The sequence below is a fragment of the Micropterus dolomieu genome, linkage group LG09 (genome assembly GCF_021292245.1).
Source record: "Micropterus dolomieu isolate WLL.071019.BEF.003 ecotype Adirondacks linkage group LG09, ASM2129224v1, whole genome shotgun sequence".
Lineage (NCBI taxonomy): Eukaryota > Metazoa > Chordata > Actinopteri > Centrarchiformes > Centrarchidae > Micropterus > Micropterus dolomieu.
In genome coordinates, this window is record NC_060158.1 from 15145141 (window position 1) to 15158924 (window position 13784).

The 13784-nt window shown below is 39.4% G+C and overlaps 1 protein-coding gene across 1 annotated transcript in view; it reads right to left on the reverse strand.

Moving 5' to 3' along the window:
- dtnbp1b (dystrobrevin binding protein 1b) overlaps positions 1-13659 on the reverse strand; it is a 72284-nt gene extending 58625 nt beyond the window's left edge. Inside the window, exons 1-3 of the mRNA XM_046057763.1 lie at positions 13519-13659; positions 11888-12056; positions 615-814 (exon numbers count right to left, since the gene is read on the reverse strand). The gene's annotated coding sequence lies outside the window, so the exon portion shown is untranslated. The remainder of the gene's footprint in view (positions 1-614; positions 815-11887; positions 12057-13518) is intronic.
- Between the last annotated feature and the right edge of the window lie 125 nt (positions 13660-13784).

Genomic DNA, 13784 nt, shown 5'->3' on the forward strand with positions numbered 1-13784 from the left:
CCTTAAAAGTTAACATAGATCGAATTTTTGCTATATTTCTAAGTTGATAAAAACATGATTGAACAAGCTTTGTGGTGTGCTGCTCGAAATTTAAATTACTATCAAACCAAACACCAAGGTTCTTTGCCACAGGCTTAATGTGATTTACTAGGGAACCAGCAGATGGCAGTATTTGATTTGCCATCTGCTGAGACCCGATGACCAGGATTTCTGTTTTGTCTGAGTTCAGCTGGAGGAAATTATTTGACATCCATTTTTTAACTTTACAAAGGCAGTTGTTAAGTGAACTCAGCATTCCAGGGTCTGTGGATCTGACGGGCAAGTATATTTGTGTGTCATCAGCATAAATATGAAAAGAAATGCCATGTTTATGGATAATATGTCCAAGGGGAAGCAGATACAAGGAAAACAAAATGGTTCCTAAGACCGACCCCTGAGGCACACCATATTTAACTGGACAGAATGAGGAGACATAGTTGTTTACAGACACACAAAACTTCCTTTTTGACAGGTAGGATGAAAACCATTCTAGGGCAGTACCAGAGATCCCCACCCAGTGCCTCAGTCTGTATAACATGATAGTTAACATACTGTAACGTTCAGGTTAAACCTACTTGTCTAGTCCTGTCCGGGTGTCTGAAGACCACACCTCTGTTGACCATGTCCTTGTAGAAGGCAGCTATGTAATTATGGAATAAGGCTGATTAAATCTGCCAGGCCATTTGGCCCCATCTGGTCTCCTTCCTCTCTTCACTTGAGGACATCCACATGTTCTATCACTCCAGCCCTCCTCTGTCATTTGATCCTTGGTGTCCTAATGAGAAAGACAAGACATTACACAACTCAGCCTAAAAATAATATCCACCCTCCCACACAATTTACAGTCAAGTTTGTCCTTACATAATCATCTGAAACATGTGTTTTCAATGCTGTTTAACAGAATCATTATTATTAAGTGGTTTTGGATTAAACTGAACCATGTCTGCAGCTCAGATGCATTTATACTTGTGCGTAGGTCTGTCCGTCATTCTGCAATTACACCCCCAAACGCTAGTCGGCAGTAGCGCTAACGTGTCCACTGTGTTGACTTTTGCCGGCCGAGCAGGCTAACTTCCAGTTTAGCGCTCCGTTAATGTAAATGGGGGTAAAATTGTAAATGTACGATGGTGTAGCCTTTTCAAATGTTACCGTTCTGATACACATTCTGATAGCGAAACAAGTCATTTCGCTCGGGTTGCGACGGTCAAATATATTGATTCACTGTGTTACAGCCAGCCGTTTTAGCCGTTAGTAAATGTTACTTTAAAGCGCGGGGTACTTCCGGTCGGCTCGGAAGCATTGCGAGGCTACCCAGCCGACCAATCACAGAGCTTACGGTCCGCGTCGACTCGACTTATTTTCAATATTAAGTAATCACAGAAATAAACACACAGCACCTTGTTAGTGAACATGTCCCCCTTCCACACACTCATTAAAAGCAACTGACAAGTTGCTTTTATGTATGTAATGTATGTAAATACAATATGCTATTATCCTGTAACCACTAGTCAGTTCACTGAAAGGTACAGGCAGGCCTTAAACCACAGACTATATTTGAAACAGAGAAGAAATAACTGAATAACCTAAGGCCTGTGAACATTTAAAAATACATATTTTCTTTCTGTCAAGTCAGGTTTCTTTACCTTCAGAAGACAGATTTGATTGTGTGCTCAAGACAGCCTTATTACATGTAGCATGTTTACTAGAGACATAAAAACAGCACTAAACAGCACTAACAAGTTAGTTAATGTTTTATTTATTGTGTCATATTAGAGTCTGAGTTTTTATTTCTCTGTCATCCCAAACACCTGGCCAATGATACATATGATTGCAAAACACCACTGTTTTAGGAAACATGGTATTTCCAGAAATATATATACAAAACCAAAAAAAGAAAAATCTCTTCTTATTTAATAAAACATCCTGTCTCAAACATGTACCACTCCTTAGCATCCATGCTTTCCTTATCATTTAATGTATTGCTATTTGCTTTTACATGCAAATATGCAAGTTACATGAGGTTTCTTTACAGGTGTAAATGTTTATTTATTAAATATTGACAGCTGCAGTGCTAACAAAAGTTTTAACTACTGCATGCTGGGAAACTATTATGGCTTATCTGGGAGCATACTCAATTCTCAACTAACAAACTAAACAATGAGCATCAGGAAAGCACAGAACACTGACTCAAGATCTGCTATTTCTGTAACCATGTGATGTGTAATTTATGTATGTATCAGTATAATCTGTAACCATTTGCAAATGGTCTGTTCTTCATTGACCTATTTTTCCATCTTGATCATATAATGAAAAACTTAGTAAGTGGTCTGAAATGGCTGTAACCATATGAGAAACGTATTTAATGTTATGTATAATCTGAATTAATTTACATTACAAATAATCTGTTCTGTGACAACGTCTTTTCTTCATCTTGACCAGACCAGAGGTCAACAAATTATAGTAATCAATGGTATGAGTGTGGTTTACACAAGGAAAACTGAGGGAAAGATAGACACATGCTAAAAGGAGAGTAAAACATTAATCATCAGAAAATTCACTGCAAGGATTGCTATGATGGCAAATTTCTATCTGATTAGTTCTGACAGCAAAAACTTCTATGGATATGTAATCACTGTTCTGCCTAAGCCAATAAAAAAAAGTTGAACCTTATAACAAGGTGCTTATTATGTTTCATGCATTTTGGAACATTTTTGCAAAGGTTCAGTAATGTCTAACAATGTATGTCCCTTCCAACATGTGGAATATCACAGTGTAACACACTGATTTTTCACTGGCACTTCTTGTGAAAATGGAAACCCTCTTGAGGCATTTCTAAGAAAAGTGTGGCTACTGCCCGATAGCAGTCTGCACTCTGCACTCTGTAAATGATCACCCAAGCACATCATTGTAAATGGGTCTCTTGCAAAAAGGCTTTCTTTGAGCTACTAACCAGAATCGATCGTCATGGCTTGACTCATGTCGCACTGAGCCAAAAAATAGGATTCCTACAGGGATTTTTGACCCTTTAAAATTAAGAATGGCTGACAGTTCACAGCTTCTATTACATCACAGTTTGTTTCTCTTAAAAATATATAATATTTCTAAAAGATAAACGCTAGGTAGAAGATCCTCATCTATGAAAATGGTATACAATATGAAAGTCCATGAAACTTGCCATCCCGCGACCCTTTACGCAGGATAAGTGGTTGACGATGGATGGATGGAAGGAAACTTGCCATACTGTATATTATATTAAAAACATGTATGATCTCTTCAAAATATAGTCAGAAATAAAATTTATATCCATGCTGCTCACTCACATTGTACTAAATGATGGTTTCGCAGTGGTGTTTTGTAGAAGTTTCCCTCCACACTTTGTTTTTGGTTGTACTTATATAGTCTGTTGAATGTAAACAGTCTCAGATCAATGACTGGTATTGAGGTCTGACCTTCTCTCATCAGAACAGCTCAATCTTCCAGCTCTTTATTAAGATATTATGAATTAAACATTATTAAAATTAAGTATGAATTTCAATGAATTTTCCCACCATTGAATTGGGGACAATCACCTAGTCTTATAGCTTTTGTACACATCTTTATTTATTTAGAGATTTGGTTTACAGTAAGATTAACTTGGTACACTGCTGAAATCGATCTTTAGCCATCTCTGTGGTCAATGTAGTCAAACAGCTTCCCATGTAGTTGCATACTATTTTTCTCCATTGTCAGTTTTTGGTCTGCTCATCAAAAGTTGTAATATAATTAAAACTACAAAATTGTTGGGTAAACAGATACAGAAACAGATTACATAAGCGGACTACATGTACAGTACATGCCGCACTGTTAACTGCACTAGATTTTATTTTAGCCTTATATTGTCCAGAACATTTTTAACATTACATCTGAAAAGAAGCTGATTATTTCCCCATCCATTTAAATGGACATTTAATTCATTATTATAACAAAAATATCAATCACAGTCACTTTTAATCAATCATGTGTTTGCATTTAAGTGACATGAATGGCCACAGATTTTTACTCTCCTAGACAAAGGAACGGGTGACGAGGAGAGTGAGATGACATAAGCGAAAATGTGAAAAGTTATTCATTTGAGATTTAAAGAAAAAGTTATTTCTGGTCTGTTTGGTCAATGATTCCAGCCAACCATTCAAGCAGACAGGTTTTAAGCAAGTTCCATTTAACTCCATCACCTAATCAATTGGAAGTGAAAATGAAAAGCTTCTTTGTCATCTAGTTCATGAATATATCATCTAAAAAGAATTTATTAGCTCAGATGAAGAAAGTACAATGAGGTCTCACAGATAAGGAGAAATTAAATGTCTTACTACACAGCAAATCCAGTTGCATAAGGCTTTCTGGATTTTATTGGTGAGGATGGGGGAAGGGCGTTATTAATAGAAATTATTAGAGACAATTAGCCATGCCCATCTCTCTCAGCAGCAATTGCCAATATGGTTTTAAAGCACATAATCCCCAACTGAAGCTTTGTCCAACAGTGTGAGTGAAGTTCAGGTGATGACTGCAGCTCAGTGATGTTAACCAACCAACCAACCAGCATTATGCATCTTCCAAGTACTATATGGAAAGCAGAAAAATACCCACTGCACCACTGTCAGAAATGCTTGTGTGCGGTCTACACTACTGGCATGCTGTCACAGGAGACCGTATGTGTGTGTGTGTGTGTGTGCGCAGGTGACAAAAGGACGGAATAATGAAGGGTCTCATGATCAAAGTCATTTATCACACAGTCAACCAGCCCTGTGCTGTAGCATAATGCCACCTTGGTATTCCAAGCACACGTATGCATACGCACACACACACAGAGTCAGCACGCAGCAGACTACAAACTCACAAGGACAAACACATCTCATAAGAATCACAGTCAGTAGTGATGTCACCAGAGTACTTCTGGCCATCTGCAAAGCCTGTTGGCGAGAGTGTGCACGTGTGTGTGTCCAGGGCTGACTAATCTTGGCCAGCATCACAAATGCCCTGCTGGAATCATCCATCACACTCTTCTTTGTCCTCCACAGACACACCACACACGAAAAAACACACACACACCAGCGACTCCTGCAATTCATCATCCTGAGTCAGGTGTTCGACTTGCCAAGTGTCCCCTTTGCCCCTCTGTGTCACTGTAGGTAGTATTTTACCCATGACCCATGAGTAGGCACTGGAGAAATGGGAAACTGTGACTGAGGTGGCAGAAGGATGAAATGGTTTGAAATGGAATATCATCTCAGAGTATCATATAAAACTTATATCGAGTTCATCTGGAAAACAGAAAACAGCCATTCTAAAACATATAACAAATACCTGTCCCTAGGTATTTAGCCCATCAATGCTGTACGAGCTAAGAGCTCTTACTGGTATTTATTGGTACTCTTAGCAGGATCTATTGTCACTTGTAGATCTCTTACTGTATTGATGCTTTATTGATGTATGTTGTTCCCCAAATGTAAGTTGCTTTGGATAAAAGCATCTGCCAAATGAGTTAATGTAAATGTAAACCTTTCAGTGTACAGCTTATGTCACATAAAACAAGTCATATTTCGTTTTACTCCTTGGCAGCCTCGTAAATTGAGTGTTTGTGTAAATGAATGCTAAAAAACACAACTTGAATGCATTTGATTTACTCTCTTTTCAAACAAGGGAATATTATTTATGTACCTGGATCCTCCAGTGTGTTTTGCATATCTGCGTCCCCCTCCACCACAACTCACTAGCATTGCTGCAAGTCGCTCATGAAGGGGGTCGAGCTCTGGTGTCTCCTTTCCTCCAGTCCACAAACATTCTATCTGTGTGTGTGCGCGTTTATTCTCTTGTTTCAACCTCACCAACAAGAACTTCAGTCTCAGTCTTGAAATGTCTTTTAGCTTTTCTAAATTTCCTATGCCTTATTTTCATGCAGTCTGTATGTATTAATTAGGGTCTTTTCACTGATATTTAAAGGCAACTACAGATGTTAAAAGGGTGGGACAAGAACCCAGCTCACTTGTGCCAACTTTCAGGATGATTGTGATTTATAAAAGGGAAATCCTGTAATAAATCAGGATATTTCTGTACCTAAGCGCTTTCTGTGTTTTGTCCATACGCATCCTTTTGAAGAAAACACTCCATTCATTACGTCTTTACAGTGGTACTAATTCTCGGCCAAAGAACCTTTCTGGAGATCTCTTGTGCTTTTTGTCTAAGTAACTCTTGTCAACATGTTTATTTTCCTGTGCTCCAAAACCCTGTTGCCAGTGGCTCCCGTGCTATCAGCCATTCAACTCTGCCTAAACTCAGACCACTAGCTATCGTTCAGCCATCCTCACCACTCATCTGCCTGCCTGCCTCCTGCCTCCTGCCATCGTCAGCCACACACTCCCTTTTTCCTCAGCATTACAATTTTTTTGTCATTAAAAGACTTTATTTTAACATCCAGCTGCGGGCCTTTGTCTGCTCCTGGGCTGTTAAAACTGAAACCTTAACCTAACCATAACAACTGACCCCAAAATCTGTTCCCCAATTGGGAACACAGCTTTTAACCCCTCCCCCCCATACACACACCTATGTACGTATGTATACAAATATACCTGCATGGGATACCTGGGCTTATACTACAAATGTGAAAAATGTGCATGCAAGTGTGTGTGGTTTCCAAATTCAAAAATGTCTTCATTCTGTCTACATCCTCTTATTCAACATTGTTTCCTTCCTTCTTGCATGGTGTTAACATTGTATCAAAATGCAGTAGTGATGTGGAAATACATCCAAAAATGGCAAGTGGAAGGAAATCTTTACACAATTGGGTGAGAAAACAATTGCTGTTGACAACACTTTGCCTATGATTGGCAACACTACTTATTCTTACTGAGGACAGCAAAGCCTAACCGAGTTTACATGGGATGGAAAATACCCTGAGCGATACAAATACACTTTGTGTAGTCACACAAAGCGTGACATACCGTAATCCTATATAATTTAATTGAAGCCTGTCAAGAGAGACAAAGTTCCTCAGTTCTACATTCCTAAAGAAGTTAGGATTTCAGCAGAGGCCCAGAAACATTATGTAAGTTGGCTGATGTCTTTGCTTTTCCTACGTATTGCATTATCATTAGATAATCTAAGACAGAGTAAGAAGTGTTAAGTCTAAATGCATTTGTAAAGCAGCAGTGGGCTTACATTTGAGGGTAGAGAACCATAATGGTTTTTCTAAAAAGCTTTAAATCTAATAGAATCTAACTAAAAGGCCAAGGAGATAAAGCAATTACTGTCTGGCTAGCCTCCTAAGACCTCAAAATTCCATGAAGTCACATTTGTCCTTTGGCGACTGGAACGTGTGTCCTCTGCTGGGATTTGCAGCCCATCACTACGTTATGTAACTATCTTTGGGGACGGTTCCTTCCAGCACAGTTTACAAACACACTTGTATGACGGAGAGGATAAACCGTGAAAGAGGAACTCGCCATTCTATACTTATTTCACGCTCTCGTTGACAATCTTGACGATTGCCAGGGTCTGATGGTGCCAATACAATCTTGAGTGCTTCCTGCCAGAGGAGGTCAGGTTGTTGATAGTTTCTGGAATAGCCGACCAAAGAAGACAAAGTCATGAAACACTTTTTGTTCAAAAGTAAAAACTGGTGAGAAAAAGGCTGGTGAGTGCAGTCAAAGGAAAAGACAGAGGAAAATTGACACTGTAAAAACTAATCTTTGCTTAGGGACAGGTGATCTTACATTGTGAAGCAACCACATGTTAAATAGTGATGTTCTAGAGATCATTAGCTATACATATATATCTGCCTTATGCACATCGATTTCACTTTTTTTAATACTAAAGTGTCACAGAATAAGACAACAATAATTGCAAAAAATATGAATATTACTGATTACTTATGAAGAATGTAAAATACATGTATCTGTGTTTTTCATGACTTTTGTCGCACTGCCAACCCAAGAAAGAAATTTCATTAACTATTTCTCTTGGATGCTGTCTGACACAATTTCATACGCTAGGAGGATTAGATCATTTTAAATTGTTAAATGGCTTTCAGGAGCTTGGATTACTCAGTGTGTCATGACAAACCTAAAACTTGGCTGAAAGCTAAGCAGTATAAGCTTACGCTTTTTGGATAACTTAGAATTAATGGATCTGGCAAAACCTTAAAGTAATACTTGCATGAATTAATTCACATACATCAAATACTTACAGTGAATAAAGTTGTAAAATCTTAAAAAGATGCAGTGTGATTACTTATTAGACTTCCAGATTATATTTTTCCCTCATTTCAATGCTCTATAATGACTGGGAGATGAGGAGTAACACATTCAGTATTTATTTAATACTTTACCCAAGAGGAATCGAGTTATTATTGAATACTCGCCACAATACTGCATCATCGTCTTTGGTACATGTATCATTTGCCTAATGAGGCAGTCATTAGTGATGATGGGTTGCATGTTTTGTGGCTTTAGGGATGAAACACTCCTGGCTCACAACAGATGAGACTACTTTTTTCCCCGTTTCCTCATGCTTTTCATACATGCACGCACTTCTTTAACAGACACTTTTATTCTCTCTTTCTGTTTTTGTTTGTTTATTTCCCCATCTTCCACACTATGGGTCTCCATGCCAGCTCCTCAATGCAAATATGCTCCGTTTCTGTACAGTTACAATCAGTCACAAGCCCGAGAAAAACAGAAAACACTAGTCCATTGAGAGAACAATTTGTCTGTCACGAGATATCATTTGCATGATGTACTGCCGGGCCAGCTATGAATGTGTATACTGAAACAGGATGTAAGTGAAGTAGAAATGAAAACATGACAAGCCATAAAATGCAAACATGAACGACAGTGAGACTGCTATCGTATATATATACAGCTGACGTACAGTTGGCATTTGGGAAAGATGTTCATTAAAACAATTGTGTACACTTGCAGTCAGGAGTTGGTATGATGTATTTATATATTATTATATATATTTTTTATCAATAGACAAATAGTCAAATGTAATATTACTACTTAAGGAGCTACACTGTACACATCCTATGCATAGCCCTATTCATAACCTTAAACCTCAAAAAGTATAGCTCTGGTATGTAAAAGATAGGTAAGCTTGTGGGTGCATGTTGAAAATAGGTTCCAGCTATGCATCGAAATACTGAGGGATGCTCCTATTTGGAAAAGCAGCAATAATAATAGCACTTGTCATGTAAAATCTAAATTGTGATGGCCTCAAAAGGTTTGACTGTCAGAATGAGAAGACTACATTATTTATGTATTAATCACATAACCCCCCATACATTTAATATGCTGTCTGAGACTTTTAAAACACAAATGACCAAATTAATTTAAAAAAAAATTGTCTATTTACTAAAGACTGCTGGCATGCACTGACCATGAAATTTTAATTTGGATTTGGACTGTAATCTGTGTTGAATTTCTTTGGTATCTATATAAGAACACATTGCTTTTATTTTATTGTTATGGTGCACATTGACTATAAATCACACTTTGCTGTAAAATTCAAAATAGGTTCATTAAATTGTTGAAGCATACAGACAGACCAAGAGAAACAAAATTAGTGTTCCATTGTGGGAAATTTGAGCACAGTCTGACAATGAGGGTGGCCCTTCTAACATCACTAATTACAATCTACATACAATTTAGCTGGCTTCATAATAGTATAATTTCTTAATAAGAAAATAAAACCCATATTACAATAAGGCTTTGATTCATAAATACATGACATATTCTATTAGGTCCCCTTTGCCTCCCACACATGGAACCAGCCATGTATAAAATGTTCTCTGAGAGAACCAGAAAGGCGGAAAAGCAAACATTAAGTCTAACTGTGCTGCATTTCTGAAAATAGCCTTTCAAATTAGTTAGCCACAGTCCCTGCATTTGTATCAGCACACAGCAGTTTACACAGCCATCATGCAAAACCAATCTTACTGATTATTCATCGAAATCTAGACCACTAATCAGCTGTCACACAAACTAAGATTAGATGATTATAATAACCAATTTACTCATGGTTGCAATAACCAATCTAACTTGATGGGTGAATAATATAAAAGACGACCCCATGAAAGGCAACCAAACCCCTAACTTGATAGGTCAATCCATCAATTTTTGGCTTCGAGAGAGCCAAACTCCCTCAGCCAGTTCCTTAGTTCTCTCTGACAGCTTCCATTCTGCCCGGTAGCGTAAATCCTCCCTCTCATCCCCTGAATCTACTAGCTCAATCCTCAGGAAGATTTCTTTCTCCAAGATCACTGAAGCTAAAACCGAGTCTGTAGCTTGCCTGGATCTTGGCAATCTCGGGGAGGAACGAGAAACCCCGCGACAAGAGGGTTGAAAGCTTTTAACCCCTCTGTTTCTGACTTCTTCTTCCTTCACCAGTGTCACATCTCTTTCATCTGAGTTAGATGTACTTGAAGAGCTTTCATTGGTTGATTCAGAGCTGACGGACGACTGCGTGTCCTCTGGTTGGTCAAGGTCCACTTGATAAGCTAATTTCCTGTTGCTTTGTCTGTTGATGGACAGACAAGGAGGCCATCGGAGGGAGAGACATCTCGTCATTGCCAGCCATAATTCCTGAGGCCTGAATAAACCTGACCTTGCAGGTTGAGTTGTGTCACAAAAAGTGTCTCGTTTCTCACGTGGCATGCATCCAGCTAATTCTGCCTCCACCTGCTCTGTGAGGGGTATTTCATTAGAGTTCTTTGGAGACAGTTGTTCTTCTCTGTCCCCGTTCTTTGACTGTAGCTGGTGATCTTCTCCGAAGCTGAAAGAGCTGCTGAATCTCTGGCTCCTCTTCATCACACGTTCTGCCTCCACATCTGAATCCGACTGTGAATCTTCATCTGATGAGCATCCACGTGGTGAGGGCTGATCTTTGGAATCCTTTAACTGTGGCCGTTGATTCTCTTCGGACTCAGAGGAGCTGCTTGCCCTCTGGCCTTTCCTCATACTTGGGCAAACAAATCCCTCCTTTCGACTAATCAGTTAGCCGCCTGCTCTTATTTGAGCTTACGAGAATAAAATAACGTAATCAACGCCACCCCAACAACAGCTGCAGCAGCTCTGCTAGCATGGCACTTTCTGACATAATCTCTGCATCAAGAGGCACAGCTTTAGCTATGGAGATGGGCAGTGATGACGCTGTGATGTCATGTGCCCACTAGCGTGCACACACACACACACACACACACATACACCACTGCACGGCTATGTGTTCACGCTCCAGTCTAGTGAGCGGTGACTTGCCTCAGAGGGAAGTGATGCCACATTGCATGATGTCATAACTAGCCGCGAACCAGGAGTCTGCAAATGGTCTGTGTTTGTGTGAGACCTCAGATGGTAAAAAAAAAGATCCCCACTCCAAAATATTGACCTAAATGTGCAAAAGGGGAGTCTCAATAGATAAATGTTGTTGTTGTTGTTTGGTCCCTGTTCACCTTATTTTAGTTCTTCTTGCACTTATTGTTGTATTGGTATTCAATTCCAAATGTTAATAATTAATAATCTATTAGTGTGCACAAATAGTGTTATAAATCTATAGTATGACCACTGAAATTGTTAGCCACAACAGATGTTTGTTAATTTATCACAAAGAATTTCTGTGTTTATTTATCAATTTACTTTTGCATGGATGTCTGTTGTTGTGTTTTGGATGAGACAGAAAGAGAGAGAAAGAGAGAAAGTCAGAGAGACAAAACCAAAAACAGACGCCCACCAGCTGTGTACCCGCAGGTGCTGCTGCAGTAGAGTACATGTGTGTGTGGCTGTATGTGTGTGCGGCTGTATGTGTGTGCCTGCTCAGTGAGTACCTCCAGTTCCCATGTCAACAGTGGATGTTAGGTCACTCGCTATCTTCCTTGCTTTTCCATTTATGGTTATGATGGCTGCTCAGACTGCACGTCTCTCTGTTCATTCCCTGCTCACCTTCTTGCATCACCTCGGGGGCAAAAGGACACTAGCCATGGACACTCAGACGGGCTGCCCATGTCACACACAGAAAGACACACACACATGTTGTAGCTGATAAAATCTGTTGAGTCAGTTTTTGATTGTAGGGAGCTGCATGTTACTGAGAAACTTACTGAAACCATCCCAAATCCTGAGCAGTTGCATTTGACGCACTGATACAAGTAGTTACCAACAACATCAGATGCAAACAACATGATGACAAAATAAGCCTTAAATCTTGAGGATGGCATGCCCTCAAATTTTGGAAAAAATATTTGCAGTGGATTTTCTTCCATCTTTCTCAGTAAACATGGTGTGGCCAAGTTGCTGGTGCTCACCGGTTTGGCAAGATATCATTAACCACAGCTTAGTAGCAAAATAAAAATACCAAATCACTCATGTTTTTAGGATGTGATAAATGAATGCATAATGTTAGTTATTAAGTTATTTAAACTCAATATAAAAAACCAAACTGGATTTCCACTTTCCATTGAAGGATCTGATACATATATAACAAACAAACTGTTACTATTGCAGATAACCACTTTTTATAGCTCTTATCTGCATTCTATTTATCTTGGCCAACTGAAAAGCATCCAGATAAGAACACACAGAAACAGATACACACATAATGCATCTTCAGTATGTGAATTTTGAAACTCATCCTCATTCTAAAGTAAAAATATATCAAAATAACAACAGAATGAGGAAATGATTGCGTGATTGAGATCCTTCTGGGTCTATTGTATCTTCTATATCAGGAATGCTGTCGTGGGAGAGTACAAAAATATGGAGAGGCACACCGGCTTTACTGTAAAATGTCCCCTGGCAGACAAGTACGGGGCTTGGCTGAAAACCATGCCTCTCTAGTTTCAGTATGAGAGTGCGAGTGTGTGCGCGACTGTGTCTGTCTGTCTGTCTTCTGGCCCAGGCTGTCTCCCACTGTGGAACTTACTCTACTGCTGAATAATATATCATTAAGGAGTATGTATTGTGGAACAGATTAGGCTGAATTAACATTTAATTATATTACTACATTACTATAAGTCAGTGGAGAAAAGGCATTAAGGCAGGAACTAAACCACACAGCAGTATTTCAGTAACCTGTGTGAAAAGATTTTAAATTAAAGTCAGTTTCTACAAATGTGTCTAAATAGATGCAAACAACTTCCATCACAGCAATGTCATTATGTTTTGTTTACGCCTCCTATCAGCATTGAAGACATGGAGGTCACTGGTCATTTTAGCAAACGTGTGTTCGGGTCAAGGACAAAAGTAAAACGTTGGTCTACGTTGTTACACAAGCAAGGAAGACTATGAAGAAGTTTTGGAAACACAACAGGGCCGCCATCATGAAAAATCCATAAACGTTATGGACAGCAGACTAGCAAAGCGGGATGTTTTCCCGTTATCTCAGCTATTTCTGGACTGCATTGTCATACATTATTCACAAAAGACGAGCGGGGAACCGTACACAAGCCATTAAACTCACCCCGAGGACTGCTGAAAACCTGAAGTTCGCTGAAATGTCTAATTCATTAGGAGCAGGTGACTTGAAAGCCACTTGAAAGGCCCCTGCAACAGGCGAGCCAGATGAGGGCGCAGTGGGCTCCTCACACATCCAGGCACGGGAGGCAAGCTCGAGCCAAAGCAGCGTGCTGATGTAACACAACTTCCTATTGGTTAAGATTTCGCAGCGATTGTGTCAAGCTGGCGGTCATTGGACAGCTGGAAGTAGGCGGCGCTGTGCGTGGCTTT